The 15,732-nt window shown below is 40.8% G+C and overlaps 1 long non-coding RNA gene across 1 annotated transcript in view; it reads right to left on the minus strand.

Moving 5' to 3' along the window:
* The window catches only part of LOC125696333 (uncharacterized), a 33,945-nt gene extending 19,039 nt beyond the window's left edge, over positions 1-14,906 (minus strand). Inside the window, exons 1-2 of the long non-coding RNA XR_007378286.1 lie at positions 14,084-14,906; positions 13,319-13,426 (exon numbers count right to left, since the gene is read on the minus strand). This is a non-coding gene — a long non-coding RNA (uncharacterized LOC125696333). The remainder of the gene's footprint in view (positions 1-13,318; positions 13,427-14,083) is intronic.
* Positions 14,907-15,732: the final 826 nt, after the last annotated feature.

Below are 15,732 nucleotides of genomic sequence, written 5' to 3' on the forward strand. Positions count from 1 at the left end.
CAGTGAGCATAAAAATAATCAGAAGGCAATACTGCAGCCCATGTTTTCAAGAGCTCACTCACTCAAAGTGATGTCATATTTGGACTTCTGCAAAAGATGTACAAGGCTAAGAAAGCCAGTTACGCTGTCTGCTTATGACTCAGCCTGTCCCATTGACAGCACACCTCCAAAGACCTAGAACCACATAGAGGGAAATACTAGGCAAGAGAATTTATGTAGACATTTACCCGACTCTGTGTCAACGCAGTGCAGAACTTCCAGTTCTTAACCCTTAAAATGAGATAGTTTTCCCTGTAGTATTTCTTAGTGAAGGGAAAATTTCTCTCATTTATTTCCTTCAGCCATACACTGTGGCTTCATTTGGAATTGTGCTTTCTTCATGTCTGCCATGGATTTATGTCTAACATTTAAAACATGAGTAACCAGTTAGTGTTCTCCTTCTAACAGTTGTGATGTTGACTCAACATAGACCACTAGGAGTTGGACTCAATGATCCATATGGGTTCCTCCTGGGATATTCTATGGTTCTATTCATATAAACTGAGAGCATTCCCAACAGTGGGATGTTTCCAGAAGTCACTATTCTTCATGGTTATCCATTGGACTAGGACCATGAATAAATACATGTGGTCTGCTACAAAATCTCAAAAGATGCTCATAATCTCTTGTGATAGCCTAATTCTTCTTGTGATGGTGCGAAAATACCCCTTGTTTCTCTTCAGCTTCATGTTTTTCGTTACCTCTTTCTCACTGAAACAGTGCCTCACCTTATCAAACACTCCTCAATCATAACCTCCCAAAGCTAAAACAAAGTCTTTTTTTCTTTCTTCTCCTGACATCACATAAAGAAGAGCATCCAAAAGAGTTCAGGATGACAAGGAAGAAACGAAGATGATCAGAGATTATCAGAACTATAATGCTCTACAATCATTCATTGTATATTAAAGGGCAAACACACACAGAAAATAAATGAATTACTTGATAAATTAATAAATAAAGGCACATATTTCACGGTGCTATCAGAAAATGAAAGATGAAACTTGTTGCAAATGAACATGAAATCATATGAATCATCCCAGGCAGAGAGGTGGCTGGAGCTAAGAAAGCACAACTTTGTCCTGCCAGTGGGGAAGTCCATAGTGTGTAAGAACCACATTCAAGGCAGCTGGTGGAGACAGAGGAATGTTGTCCTTCCTGAGCATCTGGAACAATTCCTTGGAGGCCTTAACCAACTGGTACAAAGTGAACACTCTGATCAGTGGTATTGCTGAGCTGCTTGGATGTATTTATCTCACACTCCGATCCTCTGCAAAGCTTTATTCTTTATCATACACATTTATCATGTGTAGTGAGCCATGGCCACATCCATACAACCACAACCACCAACCAGGACTGAGTTTAAAGCCTCTGAAATTGAAGACAGAGCTGTCTTACTGCTTAACCGGAGGCAAATATCTTCAGAGAAGATAGACCTCAGTACTTAACATTTAAGTGTTTTCTGTGGTATTGCACCCATGCTTACTGCAATCCAGATCAGGCTGAAATGATGCAAGTTTGGAGTATCCAAACTAAACATTTAATGTCTGTCTTCACTCTTTGGGGCAACAACCTAAGAAGAATTGATTCAGTAAAGAGATTCGTACAGAAGTCTGATGATGATGGAGCAGTTGAAGCAAAGATGTGAAATCAAATGGTTTGTTTAAGTAGAACAACTTCACATGTTGTTCTACTTGACATGAGATGGGCAACTTTGTTGAGATCTCCGAAATCTCTTTGGACCACAGCTAAAGGTACAATGATGCAGGGATTTTTTTTCTACCAAACGTACTGAGGATGAATAAGCATCAGTGAGTTGTTATACCCACAGGGCCAAAATATCTTTTCAAACCATTTAGGAGTACAAACAAGAACAAATGTATGTTGACATTTTATACTTCTTCTGTCACTCTCATAACCTCTGCTCCTACTATCCACAGGAAGCAAGTATGAATGCAAAAAAAGCCTCTTGGTTTAAGCTAGATATGTTTACAATTTCAGATTGAAGGACACACTTTGACCTCAGGTTAACTTTAAATGGAGTCTCCCATCATAGTAGCATCTTATTTTTAAATCATTCTGTGCCCAGAAAGGAAGGAAACTCAATGAACTTCTACTACTTTCTCTTTTCCTGATGATACTCAGTGCAAAGACAAACCAATGCAGTATCTATCGTATGAGCTTACTGTATAATCTGCTTACAGAAACTACAATCTGAGGATACTAAGTGCTGCAAGAGAAAAACAGCTATCCCATAGTATGGATTTATTCTCCAGTCCTTGGATGGAAATGTTTGGTGGGTGGAGGAAATACAGAAGTCTGCACAGTTACAAAGAGACTCACTGGTAAGCTTTGTATAACCTGAATGCCTGCTTGACCTGCTTGAAAACAGGTTGATCTTGGTTTTTAGCAGGAGAATAAGTTGGCCAGCGTTCATTCATTAGCAAGATGGATCATGCAAGCAGACTGTGATTTCAAATGTCCTCAGTGTATCTGCGAAGTGATCCTTTGCTGCAAATCCTTTGTTTCGAAGTGCAAACTTTGTATCTCACAGTGATCCAGGCACCATGCATGTTTGTTCCTCTGTGTATTACAGGTCTGCAAACTGAAGTGAAGAAAATCCAGTTAAGGCAAGTGCTTGAGTTCAGTATCCTTTCTCTGACAGCAGACAGTGAGGTAGGCAGAGAAGAAACATGCCAAGGCTACAGTTGTGTTTCTAATAGATGCATCCTACCAGTTTGGGGACTTTCTAAGCCATTGGATTTGCACATATATTCTAGAAGCTTCTCTATTCCCTTTTTATCCCATTTCTGAATCTGATTTCCACAGCACTCTGCCACTCAGTTACACATCTGAAATACTGCCAACTGTTTTCCTGTGTTTTCTGGGGAGGTCTGTCCACTCCAAGCCTGCTGGATGCATTTTGCCTTCTGTCTTTGAATCATTCCTACTGAGATCTTACCCCTTGGCCCTGGCCCTTGGAATCTTCTATTTTTGTAAGCAAAAAGCCATTCATTTCCATTATTCCAAGGTTGCAGCCTCACGAAATCTTGAAGTGCACACTGCTATCAAAAAGAGTGGCCCTCTCTCCCACTTTTGTGCCATCTGTCTGACAATGCAGTGAGCCAGACTGGGAAGTTACTTGGGCTGGAAACAAACCAGCTACCTTGGTCCATTGCACTGCATAGCATCACGGTTGAAGATCCAAGAGAGAGGTGTGAGAGTACTTTAAGAAGCAAGGAAGACGTGGGATCATTTTTTGATTCAGCAAAAAGCGCCTTTGCATCACAAGACTGCATCCCAAAACTATCTCCCTGCCTCCAGCAGCTTTTTTCCTTCATGACTTTAATAGTAAGCCTAAGAAGACATGGCCTCCCAAGCTGTTCCCTCCTGGAAGCCACAAAGTCACCAGCTGTTTGCAGCCTGAAGGTCAATGTTGTCTAAACAGGATAGCTTTAGTTAGCAAATGGAAAACAGCCCCTTACCAAAGAATGACTGTGGGAAGCTGTCACTGCATGTGCAGCCCCAGTAGTCTGGCTTGCTGCTCCATCCCATCACTCGTTTTTATTTCAGCTCTGTGAGCTGGCCCACAGTTTACAGCTGAGATAGCCATTTCGGATTGCAAGCCATGCCTGCCTCAGCTGTCAGTCACGGCTGAAAGCAGGGTGGGATTCACTAGTAAGCCAAAGTTGTGCTTTCTTTCCCTTGTATGAAAGGGCATCTTGCCACCATTTTTATTTCTATTTTAGACAATGGCTTCTCTCTGAGCACCTCAGCAGGAACCATCAGAAGGCACTGCTTCACACAAAGGAAGAATATGGCTAATCACTTTTTCCAGGAACCACAAAAGCCCAGATGCCACCAGTAAACAGCTTCTGGGTGGAGATGAGGCACCCAGCTCCCTGCAGAGCTCTGTACTGGCTGGCTGTGTCTGTGGCAGTGAGTTGAATGTGGAAGTACCATGCACAAAGGCCAACTGGCAGTAAATGCTCTGGGTGAGTATTCTTAAGCTCTGTAACTCCTTCAACGTGGAATCTCTGCTCCCAAACTGCCTTTTAGAAACATTGCCCAGCTTATGCATGACTAGGAGAATGGTATGAGCTAAGAACTGTTCCCAGAATACCTTTGTATGTATGCATACGGGCAGCCTATCCTAACTGGAGGGAGACAGCCTACCTACAGGACCAGTGTCATGGTGCTGCGTTTGTCTTCAAGGTCCTTGGACATTTTATATAGTAGTTAATAGTTTTAATAGTGACTAAGAGCTAGAAATCTCAGGGTTTTTTTTCAGATAGTCAATCTGGTTGTAATCAAAGGCAGCAAAGGTTAAGAGAGCTGGAAGCAATCAGATCACAGATCACCAAGTAGTAGACACAGATCTTTTGTTCAGTAATGGAGCAAATTTTATAAAGTTGGTGCCACCCAAACCATTCTGTCATTGTATGTTTCTATGACTGATTCTATGATTCTATGAATTATGATCTGAATGTAGGTATTAAAGTACTGGATAAAGTCTCTCCACAGGTTGGATTGAGTCATGTTTAATGACACAGAAAAAAAATGGCTCTTAGGGCAGGCAGTCTGAATATAGCCTTTGCTTTGATCTTAAAATCCAGGAATAGAAAAAGGATGAAAGGAATAGAATTGAAACACCTAAGAAATCCTTCCACCCAATCTTTGCCGTAGAATGATTTAAAGTGTCCCCTGCCTTGTTAACTGGTTTCTTTCTAAACAGTGAAAAAAAAAAAACCCATTCATTTCATTAGTGTTATCCCATAGGCCTTAAATCTCACTCTTAAAATATCATGAATTGCCTTTCAGATTTCCCTATCTCCCTTTTCCATCAGGGGAACCTAAAAGTTACGTTTGGATTAAATGATTAAGGAAGGATTAATCTTTCTTAAGTTCAAAAGTCTAAAAGGAAATTTGTCTGCTCTTAAGGGAGTTGAGACAAATTGAGTTAATCTACTACTGAAAATGCCTATTTCTCTTTCATTATGAAAGAAATCAAACTGATGAATTTTAAATATCTAATGCCAAAGGTATCCAAATAAGGACAGATCTCTCGGTATATATGCAGAGTAACTGGCATGATTCACAGCAGTGTCTTGATTGTTCCATGGGATTCCTCCAAATCACCAAAATGCATACAAATGTGGGGAAGTGGGAACTTCACAACCTTTGGTTTGAGCAATTTGATTGTCTTTGAGACATATTTTCACAAGTTTGGTGCAGCAGGGCTGTGCATTCTAACATAATTCTGATAGACAGAACCACATATGATGAGAGAAGCACAAACCCAGACAACAGTGTAATCCTGATAAGAAGCTCGAGGGCTCAAGAGAGTTCATACTGATACAGCAAAGTAAAAACCAGATAAACAAAATATGGCATTTCAGACACACTGAAGATCCGTATTTTACCAACAGAAGCTAATGGTAACCCTCCCATATATGGGCAGTGCCTGCCTTCCTTTCTTGACCACCTCCATTTGGAAGGCAGAAAAATATCCCATGTCCCTCCAAACAGTTCCGTCTTTGTTCTCTTCCTTCCTCAAGGAATAGCCTTGCTTTGAATACACACTGCCCTGGGCTGGTCAGCATTGGTTGGGGGAGCACAGCCCAGGGAAACCAGAGTGGGAGATGTTTTGCAGAGTTGCTCCAATAACATAAGTGAAAGGAATGCCCATGTGATTGCAAGAAGCTTGGCAGAGCAGTGAAGTGTTTTCTGTCCTTCATTTGCATCTATTTTTGATGAGATTTTAGGTATGACTTTTCTGAGTAAATGTAGATATCTAGTTTATACTAATACCTGCATTTGAGCTAATCACAATTCATATACATTTCATAGAATCGTAGGGTGGTTTGGATTGAAGGGACTTTAAAGACATCTAGTGCCAGCCCCACGGCAGGGACATCTTGCACTAGACCAGGTTGCCCTAAGCCCTATCCAGCCTAGCCACTCATAGTCCATAGATAGAAATTGGCATCTCAAACATTAGATACACGTAAGATAGATCAAAGTCCTGTAGATTCCTACTCATAATTCTCCAAATTCCTATTTTTCCCTGTAGGCTATAAATGAGTTTCAGTCATTAGCGCAGATGAAGGAGTGACGTTCTAGATGTCTGAAGCTGGGTGAATTGAATCCCACCTGTAGTCTCAGGTGGTCCTTTGTAGCTACCCCTTACCATTATTGAAGGAAGAAAGGTCTCAAGCAGTTCACATGATCTATTGTAAACACAACCCTCCAGAAACACCTTTTCCCTGCATTGACTTTTAGGAAACTTTCTGTGACTAGATGAGGGTGAGCAACTAGGACAAGTCCTAGCTATGAACCTCCTGCCCTATGTATTTTTCCAGCCCTACCAACCCATGATCAGGAAAGATGAACAGATACATAAATAGCTGCATGGAAAAACTCCTGGGATGACCATGGGCAGGGGTGGTTGTTTTGCTTAGGGCTGATTAAAGCTATGAATTTATTATCTTTGAGTGAGTCCAAGTGAATGTCCTGTTGTTTCCATACTAAGGGGCATGGTTTGAACCTGAAGTTATGGTGACCCAGTCAAACAGCTGATTAGTCACCCTAGAGCAAAATAATATGCAAACAGAGTGCACAACCAGGAGACAAGGACACAAGAACAAAACAGGGGTGTGCTAACATATCATGCTTAGCCCAGCAAAGTGAATGTTGAGTGGGAATACAGATACCTGAGAGAACTCCTACCAGGAGTTATTCATTTATGCTCAAAGTCATTACTGGCCCACAAAGAGAGGTTAAAGATTGACCCAGCATAGACTTAGGTTGCAAATCAGAAGGCTATTTTGGGTGACTGGAGCAGGATTGTTCCAGTCTAGGTGGTACTGAGTCACAACGCAACCAATTAGTAACTTCCTACCTCTAAAACAGGATCTGGAAAGAATTTGGCTGACATATGAGAGAGAAGGAGATCCTTTCCATGGCTCTGAATCTCTTTGTGTCCTTGTCTTTGATCTGCCTGATCTACCTTGACTCTGGTGCAGCTGTATACTACATGTACCTGGTATAGCTCATATTATATCAGAGCAGGTGAGAGACAAAGATTAAACAAGTGTGTAGGAATCCATTTTGTCCACATCAATAGCTAAGATTCACTACATCCCACTTCAGACGATGGCTTTCAGCTCTGGATTCGTGCACCATGTTCAAGGCTTATTGCCTTCTTTACTGTCAGTGGTGGGAAAACAGCTCCTCTAGATGCAGTTTATCTGACCCATCTTAGATGTCTACTCTACGAAGATACAAGAAAATAAAATAGCCAAAAACAATACCAAAAAGACACAGCAACATAAAAAAAAAAAAAAAAAACCCCAAAAAAAACCCCAAAACCAGTACGTGTGAAGGGAAAGTCTTATTGAAATAACTGAGCCAAGTGGCAAACTTACTACTGAGAATGTTTTTCTTGAAAGATTCTCTTCTTACTAATACGTTTAAAAAGTCATCCAGAGCATTGAGAAATTGAAGGAAGGGCAATAAACTGTCAGTAGTTTTGTGCATTATGAAACCACTGCCCACAAGAAATATGAGATATATTTCATACTTATTCTGAGAACTGACAATTTTGGAACACCGTGAGTGGTTCTCAGTCTTCTAGATGAATTCCTGACTATATTTTCATATAACAAAATACCCATTAAAATAGTATTTATAGTTCAATTAAGAAAAAGTGCCTCTATTAATTTTTAAACTACTTTCTCCCACCCCCGATCTCTTCCAACAAGATTGCTTGAAAAGCTGCTTTGCTGCAAGGATAGTTAAACTTTAGCTGTAAAAGAGACCTGAAATGCAGTTCATCTGGGAAAAAAAACAATGTACCAACAAATATGTCACGTTCTTTATTAAGGACCCTGGATTTGGCAGTGCTTCTCCAGGTATGACTTTGCCAAGAGAGGATCTTCAAAAGAACTGGTCTCTTTGTTAACTGTGAGTTAAGAAGATGTCTTCCTTCAATCAGGTTGTAATCATATCTAATGTTATTAACAGCTGCAACAGTAATACTGATTGTACTTACCTGGAAAACCACACCTTATTTCTTTGTCCTGTGTGGGTAAACATGGCATTTATTATACTTTCTTTGCTTTGAGCAAGCTAGAAGTTAGCATCTGATTTAGTCATGACAGTGACTGGAAGTGAACTTTGCATTCATTTCAGCCCAATTAAATGCTTCCAATTACCTTGAAACAGTATTTTCAGGCCTACGTTTAACTAAAAAACAAACAAACAAAACAAAGCAAAGCAAAACAAAACCAAAAACCAACCAGCTGAAGCAGATCTATTTTCTTTTCAGAATTTCTTATTTTTCTTTGAAATCAGAACAAGTTTTCAACTGCTCTAATTACAGTATCTACTAATTCTGTATTTAGCTGTTGTTTCCTAGTCATTTCAGATGTAATCAGCTACCTTGCCTTGTTGCTCATACTGCGGAAATCTTCAGCTCAGGATCAAGGCTTTCCTGTTTTCCCTTTTTGAAATGCCTTCTGTTGCAATGTCGACCACAGGTTCATTAGAAGTGACATTACCTCATTTTGGTTCCATTCACGTTCCTTGTTCCTGTAACAGCTTGGCTGCTACAAAAACGCAAGAATACTTTTTTATTCCCATTGGCAGCAAGCTATGTAAGGCAAAACCAATATTTCATGATGTACGTAAGGCTTATTACTGCAGCAGATGGATACTCAAGAAATTGTAACATACTCAGTGACTTAGGCTAGAGCACAACTTTCTTGTGTTTCTTCCAAGAGATGTTAGGAAGTGTGCAGGAGCGTGAGTACAGTGCCAGCTCCACCATCTCAGAAAGAAAACTTGTACATCACTAGATGGTTTCATTTCCAGCTTCAGCTATGAAGAGCTATGTAGAGTTAATAGTACTTCGCTTCTGGTACACAAGACCACACTATTCTGGGCTAGGGAAAACAGATCACACCTTGGCTGAATTGTCATGTTTAGGTTTTGGTTTTTGGTTACAGGGCTCTTTTCACTTGCCTTCAAACATCAAGCTGCATGTTAGGATGTCTTTTCTGAAAGATGGTGATGCAGTGGCACAGGCTGCCCAGGAAGGTGGTGGGGTCACCATCCCTGGAGGTGTTCAGGAATGTGGAGATGTGGCACTGAGGGATGTGGTTAGAGGGCATGGTGGGGTGGGTTGGGGTTGGACATGATGATCTTAAAGGTCTTTTCCAGCCTTAGAGATTCTATGATCAATTTCTAAAGTCCAATCTTATGATGGACTGCCTATGTTTTCATTTTGCTGAGCACTTTATGGCTCGAGATCCAGTGCTCAAGAGATCCAACTGCATTTCAGCAAAAGCTTCTATTTCATTGCTTTTTCAGATGAGCCCAGGATCTGCAGGGGATCCCTTTCTCTCTTTTGCAATCATAGAATCATTCTGCAGGAGCACCAAGCATATTTATCTCACACAAAAAACAATGGGAAAGTAGATGGAGTTTGATATCTCATATGCATGAGCCTGATACAACTCTGCTGACTCAGCAAAACCCCGTCATCCCAATTCAGTAGCTGCACAAGCTTTGCAGCTGGTGTCTCTTTTAAGATATTATTCAGGAGCTTGCATACACTGTGATCAATCTACAGACTCCAATTTTACATTTATGACTATTAAAACAGAACCAGACTAAAATAATATCTTTATAATATGGTAACTGTTGATAAAACTTCCACAGACTGCCAGATTGCACTGGCTGGAAGAGACTCACTGAAGCCAGAGAAATATTTCCAAACAACTCCAGTTCTGCAGCTGGTTCTGCTATTGGGCCTCTTTTCAATTTCGTTCTTAGGAAAATTAATCCTCTTGAACAAGGTCTCCAGAATGTGCAACATTTAGCTGCAGTCAAAAGCAACAGAGCACATTATTCTGTACTATACTGTAGGGAATCTACTGTAGGGAACCTGCTTTGGCAGGGGGGTTGGACTCGATGATCTCTGGAGGTCCCTTCCAACCCCTACAATTCTGTGATTCTGTGATTCTGGATTTCTCAGGCTCTGTCTTGATTTTTTTTTTAGATTTTAATGTATTTTTGTCTTTGTAGTTGCAAAATTATTTAAGAAAGTGCTGCTGTGCTTGCAGTTTGCTTTACATTCAGATGTTCTAACTTGTTCTATCTCATCCTAGTCACAATGGGAAAATTACTAGGTGCTCATTGCCTGCTCTGTTTTTCAGGGCTTGTATTGGCAAATTATCTATTTTTAAGATGTTTTTTAACTTACAGTTTGCTTAGATTTGTGTGTGTGGCATTAGCCTAAAAGAAAATTTTCCATAAACACAAAAGAACAGATAAATGAATCACTCTATGAATATTTTGGGCAAATAAGGAAAGTGCATTATCAGTAAACTTGAAATGAATAAAAAGCAATCCCTGGTGAACCATTGGGAAGATATTGTACTGTTTTAAAATCTTCAGGTGTAGATGTTGGCATAATGATGATTTGCTGTAATGACACATGGAAAGGAAGAACATAAAAGACCAGAGAAAGGGGTAAATTGTAGGAGGTTGGTGCACAATAATCATGAAGTCACAGAATGGCCAAGGTTGGAAGGAACCTCAAAGATCATGAATCTCCAAACCTCCTGCCACAGACAGGGCCACCAACCTCCCCATTTAATGCCAGACCAGGCTGCCCAGGGCCCCATCCAACCTGACCTTGAACACCTCCAAGAATAAAGCATCCACAACCTCTGTGGGTAGCTATTCCAGCACCTCACCACTCTTGTAGTGAAAAACATCCTCCTGACATCCAACCTGAATCTTCCCTTCTTCAACTTAAAATCATTTCCCCTTGTCCAGCTGTTATCTACCCTTTCAAAGAGTTGACTGCCCTCTGTTTATAGGCTCCCTTTAGGTACTGAAAGGCTGCAATGAGGTCATCCTGCAGCCTTCTTTTCTCCAGGCTGACTCATCCTGTCTTGGTAGGGGAGGTGCTCCAGCCCCCTAATCATCTTAGTGGCCTCCTCTGGACCCTCTCCAACAGTTCCCTAATGTAATAATTGTTGCATTATTAATAGGAATTAGGAAAACAAAAAGGTAGTTTCACAGTGTTAGAGTCACTGTAACTGAAGTAGAAATAACTGCTTGCATTTTCACAAGGATGTCAGAAAACTGAGCGGAACAATAATCACAATAAATTAACTGAATTATCCTTTTCTTTTTGGTAGCCAATCACAAAACTCTGCTCATAGAGAACAGGGCATCAGGATGAGCAGGACACCTAATGGAGTCTGTATGGAGTTTATAAGCTCAGGTTTCACAGAGTGCTCAGATGTGTGAACAGAAAGCAGTTCATCAGAGACATCCAGCAAACTCAAAGTAGGCCACAGCCATTTTTCTTACACAATCTGCCCCTAGAAAAGTGGGAAATACCTCTGAGGTGAGTGTTGCTTTATGGTCTATTTCTGCAGCTTATATTTAAAATCAGCCTACAAATAATGCAACTGGTGTAACAAAGGAGGAGTATTTTACATACGAAATAACTCAGGCTCTCCAGATGAACTTTACTTACCAGTGACAGAGAAAGTTCCCCTTTCTGTGATTCTGATGAGATAAGCATTTTCTCCTTTAGCTTTCTGAATTTTTGGCATACATTTTAGAGTAGATTTACAATACCAGAGCTATGTTACAACAATTCCAATGGTTTGGGATTTGTTGGAGTAGGGAAAAGGATGCTAAATGAAAGGATAAAACGTGATAGATAGACAGCCTTCCCAAATGTGCCAAGATACTTTATTGTCACAGTTGATCAGAGAGCATGTGTTATGAGCCCACAGAGTGCTTGAAATTGTGCAAGGCATATCTGGCAGCAGAGACTAACAGATCACAGTTCAGCTTCAATAATTGACCTCTATGTTTGAGGCCACAGGGGCTGAGATCAGTTTCTCCCAAATTTTACATTAAAATATTACAGAATCACAGAATCGTTAAGGTTGGAAAAGACCTTCTAAGATCTTCTAGTCTAAAGACAAAGTGCTTGGCACTTTAAGAAAGATGTTTGAAGCAAGCGTTGGCCCTGTAAAGACTATAAGCAGGGAGGAAAATGTTCCCCATCACCTCTATCACACTCTCCAAACATTTCAAGATAAAGAGTATTTAGGGGGAATGGTTTTATACTGAGACAGGGGAGGTTTAGGTTGGATATTAGGAGGAAGTTTTTCAGCCAGAGGGTGGTGAGGCACTGGCACAGGTTGCCCAAGGGGGCTGTGGCTGTCCCATCCATGCAGGCATTCAAGGCCAGGCTGGATGTGGCTCTGGGCAGCCTGGGCTGCTGGTTGGTGACCTGCACACAGCAGGGGGTTGGAACTGGATGAGCACTGCGGTCCTTTTTAACCCAGGCCATTCTATGATTCTATGATTCCATGATTCTATGATTCTATGATTTTTAGGATTCAAGCGCCCAAAAACAGAAATCTTTGCAAATCAGCAATAGAAAAGAACTGTACTTCTAAAGGTTTTCTAAGAGAGATTGCCACCATTCCCCTTATATGGAGTTCCACTGAAGCCTTGTTTTTTTTTTCACTCTTGTCTCTGCAGAGTAGAAGCAGGAAGGAAAGTGTTTCAGTTCTGCATGATTACTTTCTCCTTAAAGAGAAAAAAATATCCCTGGGGCATTAGCCATTACCATACTCATGGTAGGAGTTTGCTGGCTGTTAACTGCTTCTTGCCTTTGGGACCCTTAGCTAATAACAGATCAGCCATTCATTCATTTCTGATAAGGCAACTGAGCTCTTTCTTTTCCATCCTTCTCAGCAGGGAAAAGGATGCTGTGGTCCATAAACTTCCTAGCATTTCACAAGCACTCTGAGATTTGAAAACTGCTTGTCACACTATTGTGACAGCTTTGCAGCTATGGCAGGCCAGGCAGCAGTCACAACATTTCAAATTGTGGCCAGACAGAAACATGTCCTTCATCACACAGATCAAGAAACTTCTTGAGCTGCTACGTTGCCTGAAAATGCAACCTACAGATATGGTTCTTTGCCTCAAGGCCAAGACATTACAAATGACAGCAAAGAGCTGAAAAGAGGTCTGGCCAGTACTAGAGGAAAAAGCAGGCTTAAGGAAACCTTGTAGATCAATTATGGCAGCATCCTGCTTGTTCTGCAAGTTTGCTATGCAATTTGCAAGTGAGTTGTGGGATTGATTCTCAGTGAATGTAGACAGGAGACATATCACTAAACACTGCCACGCCGTTTAACTCCAGACATAAGACCTGTAGTATCTGATGACCCACCTGACATTGCAAGGTCTCCCAGATCCAGGCTGCCACAGACTGACAAGGTGAGTTTCATGCTGATGGTTCTGATGGTAGTAACCATTTAGGTGTTTTCTCTCAGCTCCCCTGGATGACAGAGGATGAAAATCATCTTAGTTTTGGTACATGCTACACTAACATGGTAGTTGGAATTAAAGAACCTTGTAGACGCCTTCCAGCTGAACTATTCTATTCTATTCTATTCTATTCTATTCTATTCTATTCTATTCTATTCTATTCTATTCTATTCTATTCTATTCTATTCTATTCCATTCCATTCCATTCCATTCCATTCCATCCCATCCCATCCCATCCCATCCCATCCCATCCCACCCCATCCCTTCCCATCCCGTTCTGTACTGTTCTGTCTCAGCTTGTGTTCTCTATTTGGCACATGGTAGGATCATAGACACTGACTATACTTGATTTAGTGATTGCCAACCCTGCCTGCAGCAGAAGGTTGGAATTAGGTGATGTTTGATGTCCCTTCCAAACCAAGCCATTCTATGATTCTGTTATTTCATTTAGATGTTGTACAGAAAAGGACCTCTTTAAGTTAAAAATGACCACCTATTCAAAATTTACTTCAGAGAAAGTGCAGCAGCTCTTGACTTAGAAGAACTCTGTCATTTCCCTCAGCAAATGCAACCTTTAACTGTCTACAAAGGTGGCCAAGGCACAAAGACAGGAGAATTGGTGTATTTCCCTAAAATATTGTTGATTTAACTCCAGATGACAATTTACCTGTAGTGCAAGCCCACACATTTTCAAATGGCCTCACAGGTGAAGCTTTGTTGTAATCCAAACCAAGATACGCATATCTGTGTGCTCTCTTGCCTTTGAACTCAATGAACCAAGGTGTATGGAAAACAGTTCATTTTTTTAATCACCTTCCAGTGTTTGACCTCTGCAGTGTTATCATTAACCCTTGTCATTACACAGAAGATACAGGTGATATGGAAGTGGGGTGAAAAGGGACAAGGGTTGCTTCAATAAAGTCAAATGCCAACTCCCCTGCTGGGTTCATTCCTACATCTCTGCTAACGACATTTTCATTAAGTGAACAAAACAAACCTCACAGGAAAATCATGTTTAAAGATATTTTGTATATGGTGTCTACAACTGGCCTCTGCTTTCTTCTCTTTTTATCAGTCTCTGCTGAGTTTTTAAACATTTGGCATTTTTTCTGAGGTTTCCTTGGACTTGTTCACAGGGGGAGGCAGATTGAACGCATCTATTAAATACTTTGAGATCTGGAGCACAGTTCTGGTGACTGAAATCTGGTGTCTGGTTCCTCCCTTAAATCTCAACTAGAGAAAATATTGCTGAAAAAAACATGTTGGAAAGAAAATTCCTTCTGTATCTTATAGCATCCATAAAAAAAACTTCTTACACCATTTCCAAAAGACTGGAAATCACTATTATTTTATTCTTCTTAATACCCTTTCACAAAAACCTGTTTGGTGACTAAGGAAATAAATACCCTACAACACAGTTTGTTCACTTGGATTACTAGTTTATGTTTGCTGGGACACTTTTTCCCCTGCAAGATATCAAATGCTGTTTCCTGGAAAATAAGTTTAGAAGGGAATCAGGAAATCTCCTCTCTCCTCTCCTCTCCTCTCCTCTCCTCTCCTCTCCTCTCCTCTCCTCTCCTCTCCTCTCCTCTCCTCTCCTCTCCTCTCCTCTCCTCTCCTCTCCTCTCCTCTCCTCTTCTCTCTTTTCCTCCCTTCACCTCCCCTCTCCAATTAGCAAAAAAATAAAATAAAATAAAATAAATCCCCAAATTCCCCTCTCCTTCATTCATAACTACATCACATTTGCCTTCCAATCATGAAGTGGTTCCTGGGCTTTTTCCATGCCTTCAGACGATTTACACATGAGGAGCTGAAATCAGAGAATAATTCTACTTTTTACAGATTATGTAGACCACACCCTGCATCTCCCACTGCTTTTTCATGTTCTTCTTTGACTTCATGTTCTCACAGAACATGGCACAGAAGGTTTTATTTCACTGGTAATAAAATGTTCGTGATGAGGAGGTTGGGACATCTAAGCAAGAACACAACATTTATTCTTCAGTGTAACTCAGCTTTGCTATTTACTTTTTGGTTAAACTTTTCCACTGAGCATTATGCAATCATCAGTACTTGGTGCACTGACTTTCTTGGTAAGCTGAATACTTAGAGTATCAGCAAAGGTGTAATTCTTGGACTCCCCATTCTGTTGAAGCATAAATTGGACTACTGACAGAAAGATGCTCTCACCGTCCTTCTGCTCACCTGTCTGCTCACTCCTGTCCACCTACACCATATTTTAGCAAGTAATGCCACAAGCATTCCTGTGACCACCATTTGGATGGCTCAAGAAATGTCTTGCATTAAATAACCCCA

This window comes from Lagopus muta, chromosome 7, assembly GCF_023343835.1.
Source record: "Lagopus muta isolate bLagMut1 chromosome 7, bLagMut1 primary, whole genome shotgun sequence".
Classification (NCBI taxonomy): domain Eukaryota; kingdom Metazoa; phylum Chordata; class Aves; order Galliformes; family Phasianidae; genus Lagopus; species Lagopus muta.